Raw genomic sequence first — 14,748 nt, 5'->3', positions numbered from 1 at the left:
TGGAGTACTACTCCTTCTAAATGCACAATTCGAACCTTATCTAATTAAAGTTCGAATTCTCCTTCTCCTTCTTCTTTCTATTTCTCTTTTCCTCTGACATTTCAAGGAATCTCTATACTGTGACATAGAGGATTCCACATTCTCTTTTTCTCTTCTCTTTCTTATGAGCAGAAGCAGAGACAAAGGCATTCTTGTTGAAGCTGACCCTGAACCTGAGAGAACCTTGAAGCGAAAGCTAAGAGAGGCCAAAGCACAACTCTCTTTAGAGGACTTGACCGAATTCTTCAAGGAAGAAGACATGGCAGCCGAAAACAACAACAATGCCAACAATGCAAGGAAGGTGCTGGGTGACTTTACTGCACCTACTCCTGATTTCTATGGGAGAAGCATCTCTATCCCTGCCATTGGAGCAAACAACTTTGAGCTAAAGCCTCAATTAGTTTCTCTAATGCAACAGAATTGCAAGTTCCATGGACTTCCAATGGAAGATCCTCATCAGTTTTTAGCTGAATTCTTGCAAATCTGTGACACAGTCAAGACTAATGGGGTTAACCCTGAGGTCTATAGACTGATGCTATTCCCTTTTGCTGTAAGAGACAGAGCTAGAATATGGTTGGATTCTCAACCTAAAGAAAGCCTGGACTCTTGGGAAAAGCTAGTCAATGCCTTCTTGGCAAAGTTCTTTCCACCACAAAGATGGAGTAAGCTTAGAGTGGAAGTCCAAACCTTCAGACAGAAGGATGGAGAATCCCTCTATGAAGCTTGGGAAAGATACAAACAATTAATCAGAAGATGTCCATCTGACATGCTTTCTGAATGGAACATCATAGGTATTTTCTATGATGGTCTCTCTGAACTATCCAAGATGTCCTTGGATAGCTCTGCAGGAGGATCTCTTCATCTGAAGAAGACACCTGCAGAAGCTCAGGAACTGATTGAAATGGTTGCAAATAACCAATTCATGTACACTTCTGAAAGGAATCCTGTGAACAATGGGACTAGTCAGAAGAAAGGAGTTCTTGAGATTGATACTCTGAATGCCATATTGGCTCAGAACAAGATATTGACTCAACAAGTCAATTTGATCTCTCAAAGTCTGTCTGGAATGCAAAATGCACCAAACAGTACTAAGGATGCTTTATCTGAGGAAGAAGCCTATGATCCTGAGAACCCTTCAATGGAAGAGGTGAATTACCTAGGAGAACCCTATGGAAACACCTACAATTCTTCATGGAGAAATCACCCAAATTTCTCATGGAAGAATCAAGAGAGACCTCAACAAGGTTTCAATAACAATAATGGTGGAAGAAACAGGCCTGGTAACAACAAGCCTTTTCCATCATCTTCTTAGCAACAGACAGAGAGTTCTAAGCAGAGTACTTCTGACTTAGCAACAATGGTCTCTGATCTAATAAAGACCACTCAAAGTTTCATGAATGAAACAAGGTCCTCCATCAGAAATTTGGAAGGACAAGTGGGTCAGCTGAGCAAGAAAGTTACTGAACTCCCTCCTAGTACTCTTCCAAGTAATACAGAAAAAAATCCGAAAGGAGAGTGCAAGGCCATTAACATGGCCGAATATGGAGAGGAAAGAGAGGAAGAAGACGCCACTGAGAAAGACCTCAGTGGGCGTGCACCACTCTCCTCTGAGTTCCTCAATGAGGAACCTTGGGAATCTGAGGCTCAAAATGAGACCATAGAGATTCCATTGGACTTACTTCTGCCATTCATGAGCTCTGATGAGTACTCTTCCTCTGAAGAGGATGAGTATGTCACTGAAGAGCAAGTTGCTAAATACCTTGGAGCAATCATGAAGCTAAATGACAAGTTATTTGGAAATGAGACTTGGGAAGATGAACCTCCCTTGCTCACCAAGGAACTGGATGACTTGTCTAGGCATAAACTGCCCCAAAAGAGGCAGGATCCTGGGAAGTTTTCTATACCTTGTACTATAGGTACCATGACCTTCAAGAAGGCCTTGTGTGACCTAGGGTCAAGTGTAAACCTCATGCCCCTCTCTGTAATGGAGAAATTAGGGATCTTTGAGGTGCAAGCTGCAAGAATCTCATTAGAGATGGCAGACAATTCAAGAAAACAAGCTCATGGACTTGTAGAGAATGTTTTGGTGAAGATTGAAGACCATTACATTCCTACTAACTTCATAGTCCTAGAGACTGGAAAGTGCATGGATGAATCCATCATCCTTGGCAGACCCTTCCTAGCCACAGCAAGGGCTGTGATTGATGTTGATAGAGGGGAGTTGATCATTCAAGTGAATGAAAAATCCTTGGTGTTTAAGGCCCAAGGATATCCCTCTGTCATCATGGAGAGGAAGCATGAAGAGCTTCTCTCAAAACAGAGCCAAGCAGAGCCCCCACAGTCAAACTCTAAGTTTGGTGTTGGGAGGCCACAACCAAACTCTAAGTTTGGTGTTGAAACCCCACATTCAAACTCTAAGTTTGGTGCTGGGAGGTTTCAACAAGGTTCTGAGTGTTTCTGAGGCTCCATGGGAGTCCTCTGTCAAGCTAATGACATTAAAGAAGCGCTTGTTGGGAGGCAACCCAATGTTTTATAATTAATTATTTTCTTTTGTTATTTTATCTTTTTTGTAGGTTGATGATCATGAGAAGTCACAAAAATAATGAAAAAAGCAAAAACAGAATGAAAAACAGGAAGAAAAACAGCACACCCTGGAGGAGAAGAAGCTGGCGTTCAAACGCCAGTAATGCTAGCTGTTGGGCGTTTAACGCCCAGTCTGGCACCATTCTGGGCGTTTAACGCCAGAAAGGGGCACCAGACTGGCGTTAAACGCCAGAAAAGGGCAACAACCTGGCGTTAAACGCCAGGAATGGGCACCAGCCCGGCGTTTAACGCCAGAAATGGCTCAAAACGTGATTTTGAGCAACTTTTGGTGCAGGGATGACTTTTCCTTGACACTACAGGATCTGTGGACCCCACAGGACCCTACCATCACTCTCTCTCTTCTTCCCCCATTCACCAATCACCTCAATACCTCTTCCTCAAAAACCCTTCACCCATCAAATCCCATCTTTCTCTTCACCACTCACATCCATCCTCCATAAATCCCCACCAACCTCACCCTTCAAATTCAAACCACTTTCCCTCCCAAAACCCACCCCTCATGGCCGAACCTTTACCCCCCTCTTTCCTATAAATACCCTTCTTCCACTCTTCATTTTCACACAACCTAAACACCCTTTCTTACCCTTCTTGGCGGAACACACTACCATCTCCTTCTTCCTCATTTCTTCTTCTTCTACTCCCTTCTTTCTTCTTTTGCTCGAGGACGAGCAAACATTTTAAGTTTGGTGTGGTAAAAGCGTCACTTTTTCGTTTTTCCATAACCATTTATGGCATCCAAGGCCGGAGAAACCTCTAAAAAGAGGAAAGGGAAGGCAAAAGCTTCCACCTCCGAGTCATGGGAGATGGTTAGATTCCTCTCAAGGGTGCATCAAGACCACTTCTATGAAGTTGTGGCCTTGAAGAAGGTGATCCCCGAAGTCCCCTTTTCACTCAAAAAGGGTGAATATCCGGAGATCCGCCATGAGATCCGAAGAAGAGGTTGGGAAGTACTTACCAACCCCATTCAACAAGTCGGAATCTTGATGGTTCAAGAGTTCTATGCCAATGCATGGATCACAAAGAACCATGACCAAAGTGTGAACCCGAATCCAAAGAATTATCTCACTATGGTTCGGGGGAAATACTTGGATTTTAGTCCGGAGAGTGTGAGGGTGGCGTTCAACTTGCCTATGATGCAAGGAGATGAGCATCCTTACACTAGAAGGGTCAACTTTGATCAAAGGTTGGACCAAGTCCTCACGGTCATATGTGAAGAGGGCGCACAATGGAAGCAAGATTCAAGAGGAAAGCCGGTCCAATTGAGAAGGCATGACCTCAAGCCAGTGGCTAGAGGATGGTTAGAGTTCATACAACGCTCAATCATCCCCACTAGCAACCGGTCCGAAGTTACCATAGACCGGGCCATCATGATCCATAGTATCATGATTGGAGAAGAAATAGAGGTTCATGAGGTTATAGCCCAAGAACTCTATAAGGTGGCGGACAAGACCTCCACCTTGGCAAGGTTAGCCTTTCCTCATCTCATTTGTCACCTCTGTTATTCAGTTGGAGTTGACATAGAGGGAGACATTCCCATTGATGAGGACAAGCCCATCACCAAGAAAAGGATGGAGTACACAAGAGACCTCACTCATCATGAGATCCCTGAGATTCCTCAAGGGATGAATTTTCCTCCACAAAACTATTGGGAGCAACTAAACACCTCCCTAGGAGAGTTGAGTTCCAACATGGGACAACTGAGGGTGGAGCATCAAGAACACTCCATCATCCTTCATGAAATTAGAGAAGATCAAAGAATCATGAGGGAAGAGCAACAAAGACAAGGAAGAGACATTGAGGAGCTCAAGCACTCCATAGGATCTTCAAGAGCAAGAAAGAGCCGCCATCACTAAGGTGGACCCGTTCCTTGATTTCCTTGTTCTCTATTCTTCTGTTTTTCGAATTTTTATGCTTTATGTTTGTGTCTTGTGATCATTAGTGTCTTAGTGTCTATGCCTTAAAGTTATGAATGTCCTATGAATCCATCACCTTTCTTTAATAAAAATGTGCTTAATTGAAAAGGAAAGAATTGCATGAATTCTGAATTTTATAATAGTTTAATTTTTTTGATGTGGTGGCAACACTTTTGTTCTCTGAATGTATGCTTGAACAGTGCATATGTCTTTTGAATTTGTGGTTCATGAATGTTGGCTCTTGAAAGAATGATGAAAAAGGAGACATGTTACTGAGGATCTAAAAAATCATAAAAAAATGATTCTTGAAGCAAGAAAAAGCAGTGAATACAAAAAAAAAAAAAAGAAGCAAACGAAAAGAAAAAAAAAAGAGAAAAAGAAAGAAAAAGAAAGAAAAAGAAGGAACAAAGTTGTGATCCAAGGCAAATAAGAGTGTGCTTAAGAACCCTGGACACCTCTAATTGGGGACTTTAGCAAAGCTGAGTCACAATCTGAAAAGGTTCACCCAATTATGTGTCTGTGGCATGTATGTATCCGGTGGTAATACTGGAAGACAGAGTGCTTTGGGCCACGGCCAAGACTCAATAAGTAGCTGTGTTCAAGAATCATCATACTTAACTAGGAGAATCAATAACACTATCTGGATTCTAAGTTCCTAAAGAAGCCAACCATTCTGGATTACAAGGGATAGAGTGAGATGCCAAAACTATTCAGAGACAAAAAGCTAAAAGCCCCGCTCATCTAATTAACACTGATCTTCATAGATGTTTTTTGGAGTTCATTTCATATTCTCTTCTTTTTTTTATCTTATTTGATTTTCAGTTGCTTGAGGACAAGCAACAATTTAAGTTTGGTGTTGTGATGAGCGGATAATTTGTATACTTTTTGGCATTGTTTTTAGTATGTTTTTAGTATCTTTTAGTTAGTTTTTATTATATTTTTATTAGTTTTTAGTTAAAATTCACTTTTCTGGACTTTACTATGAGTTTGTGTGTTTTTCTGTGATTTCAGGTATTTTCTGGCTGAAATTGAGGGACCTGAGCAAAAATCTGATTCAGAGACCAAAAAGGACTGCAGATGCTGTTGGATTCTGACCTCCCTGCACTCGAAGTGGATTTTCTGGAGCTACAGAAGCCCAATTGGCGCGCTCTCAACGGCGTTGGAAAGTAACATCCTGGGCTTTCCAGCAATATATAATAGTCCATACTTTGCCCAAGATTTGATGGCCCAAACCGGCGCTCAAAGTCACCTCAAGAAATTCCAGCGTTAAACGCCGGAACTGGCATAAAATTTGGAGTTAAACGCCCAAATTGGCATGAGAGCTGGCGTTTAACTCCAGAAAAGGTCTCTACACGAAATTCCTTCATTGCTCAGCCCAAGCACACACCAAGTGGGCCCTGAAGTGGATTTTTATGTCATTTACTCATCTATGTACTAGTTTTCTATAGTAGGACCTTTACTATTGTATTAGGGAGCTTTTTGGATCATGTTTTATGATTGAACTCAATTTGGGAGGCTGGCCATTCGGCCATGCCTAGACCCTGTTCTTATGTATTTTCAACGGTGGAGTTTCTACACACCATAGATTAAGGTGTGGAGCTCTGCTGTACCTCGAGTATTAATGCAATTACTATTGTTCTTCCATTCAAATTCCACTTGTTCTTTATCCAAGATATCACTTGTTCTTCAACATGATGAAGGTGATGATTGACGCCCATCACCATTCTCACTCATGAACAAGGTGACTGACAACCATTCTTGTTCTACACGAATCCGAGGCTTAGTGAATATCTCTTGGATTTCTGATTGCATGATGCATGGTTGATCGCCTGACAACCGAATGCTCGCCTGACAAACGAGCCAGCCATTCCGTGAGATCAGAGTCTTCGTGGTATAGGCAAGAACTGATGGCAGCATTCAAGAGAATCCGGAAGGTCTAACCTTGTCTGTGGTATTCTGAGTAGGATTCAATGATTGAATGACTGTGACGTGCTTCAAACCTGTAACCTACTGGGCGTTAGTGACAGACGCAAAAGAGTTATTCTATTCCGGTAGGGAGGGAACCAAACCGGTGATTGGCAGCACTGTGACAGAGTGTGTGCATTAGCTTTCACTGCGCGGATGGGAGGTAGCTGCTGACAACAGTGAGACCCTATACGAGCTTGCCATGGAAAGGAGTAAGAAAGGATTGGATGAAGGCTGTAGGAAGCAGAGAGACGGAAGGGAAGGCATCTTCATACACTTGTCTGAAGCTCATACACCAATGATATACATAAGTATCACTATCTTTATCTTCTATGTTATTTTCGTTCATCACCATATATATCTGAGTTTGCCTGACTAAGATTTACAAGATGACCATAGCTTGCTTCATTACTAACAATCTCCGTGGGATCGACCCTTACTCACGTAAGGTTTATTACTTGGACGACCCAGTGCACTTGCTGGTTAGTTGTGCGAAGTTGTGTAATGCCATGGTATTGAGCGCACCAAGTTTTTGGAGCCATTACCAGGGATTATGAGAGTTGTGAAAAAGTATAGTTCACAATTTCGCTCACCAGAAGCCATGTCTAATTCCTGGACCGGAGTCTTAGACTAGCATTGCACTGATTTCTGGAATTCTCATTAAGAATTTTGATACCTTTTCCCACTTAATTTTCGAAAAAAAAAACACAAAAAAAAAGTTACAAAATCATAAAAATTCAAAAATATTTCTTGTTTAAGTCTAGTGTCTCATCTTAAGTTTGGTGTCATTTGCATGCATTCATTCATGTGTCTTAAGGATCTTCAAGTACTTCTTGATGATTTCTTACTCTGATCTTTGAATTCTTTTGGCTTGAATGTCTATGTGTCTCATATAGTGTCAATAGTATACAAACTGCTAAGTTTGGTGTCTTGCATGCATTGTTATTTGATTCTTGTTGCATTTTGATTATTAAAAACCCAAAAATATTTTAAATTTGTGTCTTTTCAAGTCAATGATACAAAGAATTGAAGATTCAGAACATACTGCAGAGGAATTATACAGAAAAAGCTGAGCATTCAAAAATGCCCAGTGAAGAAGACAGACTGGCGTTTAAACGCCAGCCAGGGCACCTGGTTGGGCGTTTAACGCCCAAAGAGGTAGCATTTTGGGCGTTAAACGCCAGAATGTATACCATTCTGGGCGTTTAACGCCAGGATGGTGCTAGGGGGAAGATTTTGTTTTCAAAATCAATTTTTTTTCAAGTTTTCAAAGTTTTTCAAAATCAAATCTTTTTCAAATCAAATCTTTTCAATCAAATGTTTTCAAAATCAATTTCTTTCCTTTTTCAAAGATACTTACTAACAATTAATGATTTGATTGAACATTTTTTGCCTTTTCTGTGAGGAAGGTTTTATGTTTGAATCATATCTTTTCTTGTTAGGCAAGTCATTAATTTTTAAAATCATATCTTTTCAAATTGTTTTCAAATCATATCTTTTAAAATTGTTTTCAAATCATATCTTCTCAATCACATCTTTTTAAAACTAATCACATCTTTTTTCAAAATAGTTTTCAATCAAATCTTTTTAAACTTCTAATTTCAAAATCTTTTTCAAAAATCACTTGATTTCTTTTTCACTTTGAATTTTCGAAAATTATCAATCAAATTTTCAAAATGTTTTCAAAATCTTTTAAATGAACTTTCGAAAATTCTCTTCCCTCCTTCTCACATCCTTCTATTTATGGAGTACCACTCCTTCTTAATGCACAATTCGAACCTTATCTAATTAAAGTTCGAATTCTTCTTCTCCTTCTTCTTTCTATTTCTCTTTTCCTCTGACACCTCAAGGAATCTCTATACTGTGACATAGAGGATTCCACATTTTCTTGTTCTCTTCTCTTTCATATGAGCAGGAGCAGAGACAAAGGCATTCTTGTTGAAGCTGACCCTGAACCCGAGAGAACCTTGAAGAGAAAGCTAAGAGAAGCCAAAGCACAACTCTCTTTAGAGGACCTGACCGAATTCTTCAAAGAAGAAGAACACATGGCAGCCGAAAACAACAACAATGCAAACAATGCAAGGAAGGTGCTGGGTGACTTTACTGCACCTACTCCTGATTTTTATGGGAGAAGCATCTCTATCCCTGCCATTGGAGCAAACAACTTTGAGCTTAAGCCTCAATTAGTTTCTCTAATGCAACAGAATTGTAAGTTCCATGGACTTCCAATGGAAGATCCTCATCAGTTTTTAGCTGAATTCTTACAAATCTGTGACACAGTCAAGACTAATGGGGTTGACCCTGAGGTCTATAGACTGATGCTATTCCCTTTTGCTGTAAGAGACAGAGCTAGAATATGGTTGGATTCTCAACCTAAAGAAAGCCTGGACTCTTGGGAAAGCTAGTCAATGCCTTCTTGGCAAAGTTCTTTCCACCACAAAGATGGAGTAAGCTTAGAGTGGAAGTCCAAACCTTCAACAGAAGGATGGAGAATCCCTCTATGAAGCTTGGGAAAGATACAAACAATTAATCAGAAGATGTCCCTCAGACATGCTTTCTGAATGGAGCATCATAGGTATTTTCTATGATGGTCTCTCTGAACTATCCAAGATGTCTTTGGATAGCTCTGCTGGAGGATCTCTTCATCTGAAGAAGACGCCTACAGAAGCTCAAGAGCTGATTGAAATGGTTGCAAATAACCAATTCATGTACACTTCTGAAAGAAATCCTGTGAACAATGGGACTAGTCAGAAGAAAGGAGTTCTTGAGATTGACACTCTGAATGCCATTTTGGCTCAGAACAAGATATTGACTCAACAAGTCAATTTGATTTCTCAAAGTCTGTCTGGAATGCAAAATGCACCTGGCAGTACTAAGGAAGCTTCATCTGAGGAAGAAGCTTATGATCCTGAGAACCCTTCAATGGAAGAGGTGAATTACCTAGGAGAACCCTATGGAAACACCTATAATTCTTCATGGAGAAATCACCCAAATTTCTCATGGAAGAATCAAGAGAGACCTCAACAAGGTTTCACTAATAATAATGGTGGAAGAAACAGGTTTAGCAATGGCAAGCCTTTTCCATCATCTTCTCAGCAACAGACAGAGAGTTCTAAGCAGAGTACTTCTGACTTAGCAACAATGGTCTCTGATCTAATAAAGACCACTCAAAGTTTCATGACTGAAACAAGGTCCTCCATTAGGAATTTGGAAGGACAAGTGGGTCAGCTGAGTAAGAAAGTTACTGAACTCCCTCCTAGTACTCTCCCAAGTAATACAGAAGAAAATCCAAAGGGAGAGTGCAAGGCCATCAACATGGCCGAATTCTGGAAGGAAGAAGAGGCAGAGGACGCCACTGAGGAGGACCTCACTGGACGTCCACTGGCCTCTAATGAGTTCCCCAATGAGGAACCATGGGAATCTGAGGCTCAAAATGAGACCATAGAGATTCCATTGGACTTACTTCTGCCTTTCATGAGCTCTGATGAGTATTCTTCCTCTGAAGAGGATGAGTATGTCACTGAAGAGCAAGTTGCTAAATACCTTGGAGCAATCATGAAGCTAAATGACAAGTTATTTGGAAATGAGACTTGGGAAGATGAACTTCCCTTGCTCACCAAAGAACTGGATGACTTGTCTAGGCAGAAATTACCTCAAAAGAGGCAAGATCCTGGGAAGTTTTCTATACCTTGCACCATAGGCACCATGACCTTCAAGAAGGCCTTGTGTGACTTAGGGTCAAGTATAAACCTCATGCCCCTCTCTGTAATGGAGAAATTAGGGATCTTTGAGGTGCAAGCTGCAAAAATCTCACTAGAGATGGCAGACAACTCAAGAAAACAAGCTCATGGACTTGTAGAGAATGTTTTGGTTAAGATTGAAGACCATTACATCCCTACTGATTTCATAGTCCTAGAGACTGGGAAGTGCATGGATGAATCCATCATCCTTGGCAGACCCTTCCTAGCCACAGCAAAGGCTGTGATTGATGTTGATAGAGGTGAACTGATCATTCAAGTGAATGAAGAATCCTTGGTGTTTAAGGCCCAAGGACATCCCTCTACCATCATGGAGAGGAAGCATGAAGAGCTTCTCTCAAAACAGAGCCAAGCAGAGCCCCCACAGTCAAACTCTAAGTTTGGTGTTGGGAGGCCACAACCAAACTCTAAGTTTGGTGTTGAACCCCCACATTCAAACTCGAAGTTTGGTGTTGGGAGGTTCCAACACGGTTCTGAGTATTTCTGAGGCTCCATGAGAGTCCTCTGTCAAGCTAATGACATTAAAGAAGCGCTTGTTGGGAGGCAACCCAATGTTTTATAGTTAACTATTTTCCTTTGTTATTTTATCTTTTTTGTAGGTTGATGATCATAAGAAGTCACAAAAACAATGAAAAAAAGCAAAAACAGAATGAAAAACAGGAAGAAAAACAGCACACCCTGGAGGAAGATGCTGCTGGCGTTTAAACGCCAGTAAGCCTAGCAGTTGGGCGTTTAACGCCCAGTCTGGCACCATTCTGGGCGTTTAACGCCAGAAAGGGGCACCAGACTGGCGTTAAACGCCAGAAAAGGGCAAGAACCTGGCGTTAAACGCCAGGAATGGGCACAAGCCCGGCGTTTAACGCCAGAAATGGCTCAAAACGTGAATTTTGATGCCATTTGGTGCAGGGATGACTTTTCCTTGACACCACAGGATCTGTGGACCCCACAGGACCCTACCACCACACTCTCTTCTTCTTCCCCCATTCACCAATCACCTCAATACCTCTTCCCCAAAAACCCTTCACCTATCAAATCCCATCTTTCTCTTCACCACTCACATCCATCCTTCATAAAACCCCACCAACCTCACCCTTCAAATTCAAACCACTTTCCCTCCCAAACCCACCCATTATGGCCGAACCATTATCCCCCCTCTCTCCTATATATACCCTTCTTCAACCCTTCATTTTCACACAACCTAAACACCACTTCTCCCCCTCTTTGGCCGAACACACCACCATCTCCCTCTTCTTCATTTCTTCTTCTTCTACTCTCTTCTTTCTTCTTTTGCTCGAGGACGAGCAAACATTTTAAGTTTGGTGTGGTAAAAGCGTTGCTTTTTCGTTTTTCCATAACCATTTATGGCATCCAAGGCCGGAGAAACCTCTAGAAAGAGGAAAGGGAAGGCAAAAGCTTCCACCTCCGAGTCATGGGAGATGGATAGATTCATCTCAAGGGTGCATCAAGACCACTTCTATGAAGTTGTGGCCTTGAAGAAGGTGATCCCCGAGGTCCCCTTTTCACTCAAAAAGGGTGAATATCCGGAGATCCGCCATGAGATCCGAAGAAGAGGTTGGGAAGTTCTTACCAACCCCATTCAACAAGTCGGAATCTTGATGGTTCAAGAGTTCTATGCCAATGCATGGATCACCAAGAACCATGACCAAAGTGTGAACCCGAATCCAAAGAATTATCTCACTATGGTTCGGGGGAAATACTTGGATTTTAGTCCGGAGAGTGTGAGGGTGGCGTTCAACTTGCCTATGATGCAAGGAGATGAGCATCCTTATAGAAGAAGGGTCAACTTTGATCAAAGGTTGGACCAAGTCCTCACAATCATATGTGAAGAGGGCGCACAATGGAAGCAAGATTCAAGAGGAAAGCCGGTTCAATTGAGAAGGCATGACCTCAAGCCCGTGGCTAGAGGATGGTTAGAGTTCATACAACGCTCAATCATTCCCACTAGCAACCGGTCCGAAGTTACCATAGACCGGGCTATCATGATCCATAGCATCATGATTGGAGAAGAAGTGGAAGTTCATGAGGTCATAGCCCAAGAACTCTACAAGGTGGCGGATAAGTCCTCTACCTTAGCAAGGTTAGCCTTTCCTCACCTCATTTGTCACCTCTGTTATTCAGTTGGAGTTGACATAGAGGGAGACATCACCATTGATGAGGATAAGCCCATTACCAGAAAAAGATGGAGCACAAGAGACCCCTCTCATCATGAGATCCCTGAGATGCCTCAAGGGATGCACTTTCCTCCACAAAACTATTGGGAGCAACTAAACACCTCCTTAGGAGAGTTGAGTTCCAACATGGGACAACTAAGGGTGGAGCATCAAGAACACTCCATCATCCTTCATGAAATTAGAGAAGACCAAAGAATCATGAGGGAGGAGCAACAAAGACAAGGAAGAGACATTGAGGAGCTCAAGCACTCCATAGGATCTTCAAGAGCAAGAAAGAGCCGCCATCATTAAGGTGGACCCGTTCCTTGATTTCCTTGTTCTTTATTCTTCTGTTTTTCGAATTTTGTGCTTTATGTTATCTATGTTTGTGTCTTGTGATCATTAGTGTCTTAAGTATCTATGCCTTAAAGTTATGAATGTCCTATGAATCCATCACCTTTCTTGAATAAAAACGTGCTTAATTGAAAAGGAAAGAATTGCATGAATTTTAAATTGTATAACAGTTTAATTATTTTGATGTGGTGGCAACACTTTTGTTCTCTGAATGTATGCTTAAACAGTGCATATGTCTTTTGAATTTGTGGTTCATGAATGTTGGCTCTTGAAAGAATGATGAAAAAGGAGACATGTTACTGAGGATCTGAAAAATCATTAAAAATGATTCTTGAAGCAAGAAAAAGCAGTGAATACAAAAAAAAAAAAAAACGAAAAAAAAATAGAAAAAAAAATAGAAAAAAAAAGAAAGAGAAAAAGAAAGAAAAAGAAAGAAATAAAATTGTGATCCAAGGCAAAAAGAGTGTGCTTAAGAACCCTGGGCACCTCTAATTGGGGACTCTAGCAAAGCTGAGTCACAATCTGAAAAGGTTCACCCAATTATGTGTCTGTGGCATGTATGTATCCGGTGGTAATACTGGAAGACAGAGTGCTTTGGGCCACGGCCAAGACTCAATAAGTAGCTGTGTTCAAGAATCATCATACTTAACTAGGAGAATCAATAACACTATCTGGATTCTGAATTCCTAAAGAAGCCAATCATTCTGAGTTGCAAAGGATAGAGTGAGATGCCAAAACTGTTCAGAGGCAAAAAGTTAAAAGCCCCGCTCATCTGATTAATACTGATCTTCACAGATGTTTTTGGAGTTCATTGCATATTCTCTTCTTTTTATCTTATTTGATTTTCAGTTGCTTGGGGACAAGCAACAATTTAAGTTTGGTGTTGTGATGAGCGGATAATTTATATACTTTTTGGCATTGTTTTTAGTATGTTTTTGGTATGATCTAGTTAGTTTTTAGTATATTTTTATTAGTTTTTAGTTAAAATTCACTTTTCTGGACTTTACTATGAGTTTGTGTGTTTTTCTGTGATTTCAGGTATTTTCTGGCTAAAATTGAGGGACCTGAGCAAAAATCTGATTCAGAGACCAAAAAGGACTGCAGATGCTGTTGGATTCTGACCTCCCTGCACTCGAAGTGGATTTTCTGGAGCTACAGAAGCCCAATTGGCGCGCTCTCAACGGCGTTGGAAAGTAGACATCCTGGGCTTTCCAGAAATATATGATAGTCCATACTTTGCCCAAGATTTGATGGCCCAAACCGGCGTTCAAAGTCACCTCAAGAAATCCCAGCGTTAAACGCTGGAACTGGCACCCAAATGGGAGTTAAACGCCCAAACTGGCACCAAAGCTGGCGTTTAACTCCAAGACAAGTCTCTACACGAAAATGCTTCATTGCTCAGCCCAAGCACACACCAAGTGGGCCCGGAAGTGGATTTTTATGTCATTTACTCATTTCTGTACACCCTAGGCTACTGGTTTTTAGAACCTTTTACTATTGTATTTTAGAGATCTTTGGATTGCTTTTGATCCTTTGATCATCTTTGGACATCTAGTTCTTAGATCATTGGGAGGCTGGCCATTCGGCCATGCCTAGACCTTATGCTTATGTATTTTCAACGGTGGAGTTTCTACACACCATAGATTAAGGTGTGGAGCTCTGCTGTACCTCGAGTATTAATGCAATTACTATTGTTCTTCTATTCAATTCCGCTTGTTCTTTGTCCAAGATATCACTTGTTCTTCAACATGATGAAGGTGATGATTGACGCCCATCACCATTCTCACTCATGAACAAAGTGACTGACAACCACTTTTGTTCTACACGCATCTGAGGCTTAGTGAATATCTCTTGGATTCCTGATTGCACGATGCATGGTTGATCGCCTGACAACCGAGTGCTCGCCTGACAAACGAGCCAACCATTCCGTGAGATCAGAGTCTT

The 14,748-nt window shown here is 41.3% G+C and overlaps 1 non-coding gene across 1 annotated transcript; it reads right to left on the bottom strand.

The window, feature by feature from the left end:
- Positions 1–703: 703 nt before the first annotated feature.
- On the bottom strand, positions 704–807 carry LOC130964190 (small nucleolar RNA R71). Its single transcript, XR_009080294.1, has one exon. It is a non-coding gene; the product is annotated as a small nucleolar RNA R71 (small nucleolar RNA).
- Positions 808–14,748: the final 13,941 nt, after the last annotated feature.

This window comes from Arachis stenosperma, chromosome 2 (genome assembly GCF_014773155.1).
Source record: "Arachis stenosperma cultivar V10309 chromosome 2, arast.V10309.gnm1.PFL2, whole genome shotgun sequence".
Classification (NCBI taxonomy): Eukaryota; Viridiplantae; Streptophyta; class Magnoliopsida; order Fabales; family Fabaceae; genus Arachis; species Arachis stenosperma.
This window is presented reverse-complemented; position numbering and strand designations above follow the sequence as displayed.